A 2,956-nucleotide genomic window follows, 5' to 3' on the forward strand; every position below is an offset into this window, starting at 1 on the left:
TGTCGCGTTATCTTAAATAAGCAGCTATGGATCTTTCCATCACCACAACATCCATAGTGACTGAAACTCACCTTTCTTCTACTCCTACCGCCACACATACTTTCTACCCATACAATGCACGTTCATCTGACTTTCCCAGTTTTCCGATTTTTTATCTTTCTGCCCTCAGGGGCCTACCAATTATTATCCTACTACACACACGTCCACTAAATTGTGAAATTTGAAACATTCCCGGTATATAGATCGTTCAATGTAATTTCGAGGGGCTTCTGGATGCTAGTAACTCATTGCCACATTATTTCGGTACAGAGTCTTCTCACTATCTTCAGGCGTATGCTGGTAAAGTACACTGAGGTGTACCCAGTTGTCACTAGACATGCGCTGCTTACTGCGCACGTGCTTCTGCTGTAAGTCTGTGCGCTGGTGAGAGGATCCTCCGTAGGAAAAGCTTACCTCATCGATACCAGATCGATCACCTTCGCTTAACAAAATAGCAGGACGGTGTCTTATACGCAAGGCACGAAATTTTCTATGACATGATTACGTGCTGCATCAAACTGGAAATCGCACTCTCATTTGATAACGGTCTCAGTCGCATTTCCACTCACTCATTGATAATAGCTCCAAAAAGTTTGAAGTATTGCCTTAGTTTTCATTTCATTGTATTTTATCGAATGACAGAAGAAATACAGTGTTCTGCATAGCGTCATGTACTGGCTTGCATCGAGGCTAGAAATTCACTGGTGTTCCATGATGCACTCCTGGAAACGAGCGCCGTTTGCACTATGTACGTATGATTTTCCACACTTGCACGGAGTCTTATAAATGCCTGTCTTGGGAAGCTCTAGCCGGTTAGGTGGCCGTGCGGTTCTAGGCGCTACAGTCTGGAACCGCGTGACCGCTACGGTCGCAGGTTCGAATCCTGCCTCGGACATGGATGTGTGTGATGTCATTAGGTTAGTTAGGTTTAAGTAGCTTTAATTTCTAGGGGACTGTTGACCTTAGAAGTTAAGTCCCATAGTGCTCAGAGATATTTGAACCATTTTTTTTTGGAACGTCTAAGTTGTTTTTCACTAATACCGGATGTGCAGGGATTTTTGAATTTTTGATGGACGACTTTAACCTTGGTTTTTTCATTACTAAACGTATTTTTGGCACAAACATTTCCAATATATGGCAGGTAGGCTGTCGTCTTGAAGGCCTCAACATCTTTCTTGTTCTGTCGGTTATATATCTATAGTGCTCTCTGTATCTGATGAAACGAATATCCAATTTTGTGGAACACAATCTGGAGGTGTTCCAATTCTGTCTGCGGGTTATCGGCATCTGAGATCTCGTGGCCGTGGCGAATAAGGGTCTTCAGAGTGCGCGTTGTTTCTGCAGGATGTGGCAACTAGTAGTCTGTGAACAGTTGCCCACTCCTACTTACAACGCCTTCCGTTATTTGTTGGCTGTGTTCCAGTTTCTGCCTCCCTACATTAACCTGTACAGTGCACTCTAGCACCATGAGAATTATTCTCTGACGCTTTAAAACATGTACTATCATCCTCTTGCTTCATATTGACAGTATTTTCCACATATTCATTTTATTGCCGATGCTGCCGAGAACGTTCTCGTTTCTTATCTTAAAAGTCTACCATATTTTCAGCTTCTACAGCACCGCATCTAAAACTCTTCAATTTTTTCCCAGTTTTCCCACAGTCCATGATTCACTATCATACAATGTTATATTCCAAAAGCTCATTATCAACAAATTCTTCCTCAAATTCAGGCCTATGTTCGATAGACTTAGTTTGACGAGGAAAGCCCTCTTTACCTGCCCTGACCTACTACTAATTTTCCGTGCGTCATGTGTAATTATGTTTCCAAGGCAGCAAAATTCCTAGACGTTGTCTAACTCATGGTCCTCAATTTTCATGTTAAGTTTGTCGCTAATCTTATTCCATTCCGCAAAAGTGGGAAGAATAGATAGACATCGTGTTGCTGCAAGTGTTTGCGTATTTGAACTCTTCAACACATTTAAATTAAGTTCTTAAATTCGTATTTATTATTACAAATAAGTACTAGATCTGAGCGTGAGCGAATTCGCAAGGTGCTTTCTCAAAACCTTGTCATTTCCGTGTCACATTTATACCATAGCAGATGATCGTCATGAAACATACGTTACCAGCTATACTGCAACTACTTTCTCCTGTAACCGCGACCCCATGAGCAAGGCTTCGACCCACAGGTTGAAAAACACTGCGTTAGAGTAACTTTAGATCGAAAGATGTGTGGAGGCCTCTCAAGTGTAAAGACGTGTTGTATCTGATGTGTTCAGGATATATACTTACTCGCTACAGATACTAATGATTTTTTATTTGCAAGATACTATGATGTTTGCTAACTGTAAAAGGAATCTCAACAGAAGTTGGAAATAATTAAGGTAAAGAAAGTTGTTTGGTCACTAATGTAATTCACGAATTCATAGGTGATGATTGAGACAATATATAGCACTCACATTAGCTTCACATTTTGTGAAGCTAGTTGTTAATGTATAATCAGTTTAGTGGGTGTATTAATTGTGAGCATTATTAATTTTCAAAGAGTCAAAATACGAGTGTTAAAGTTAGTGCCATATTGTTACTTGCCCCAAGTCAACACCAGGTACCAGATCGATGTCATTTTTGATTAACTATTTTTCTCACGGAGTTATTGTCTCAGTCATATTCGATTTAATTAAAATGTATGCTTAGCAACAGCCTTCTACAATAGCTGTTTGCCAACAATACAATTTAAAGTACCAACAGAGAGCAACGCAGATAAAGATAAGAAATTTTATTATTTCAGGGGTAGCATTCATTAAACTCAAGGACCATTATTTTCAAATTGATCTAGTTTTGTTTTACTACCAGGGCCAATTTCAAATCAATAGTGTTGCATCAGACTCAGTTTTTGTGTTACGTAAATTCATGCA

The sequence above is a fragment of the Schistocerca gregaria genome, chromosome 2 (genome assembly GCF_023897955.1).
Source record: "Schistocerca gregaria isolate iqSchGreg1 chromosome 2, iqSchGreg1.2, whole genome shotgun sequence".
In the NCBI taxonomy this organism is placed as follows: Eukaryota; Metazoa; Arthropoda; class Insecta; order Orthoptera; family Acrididae; genus Schistocerca; species Schistocerca gregaria.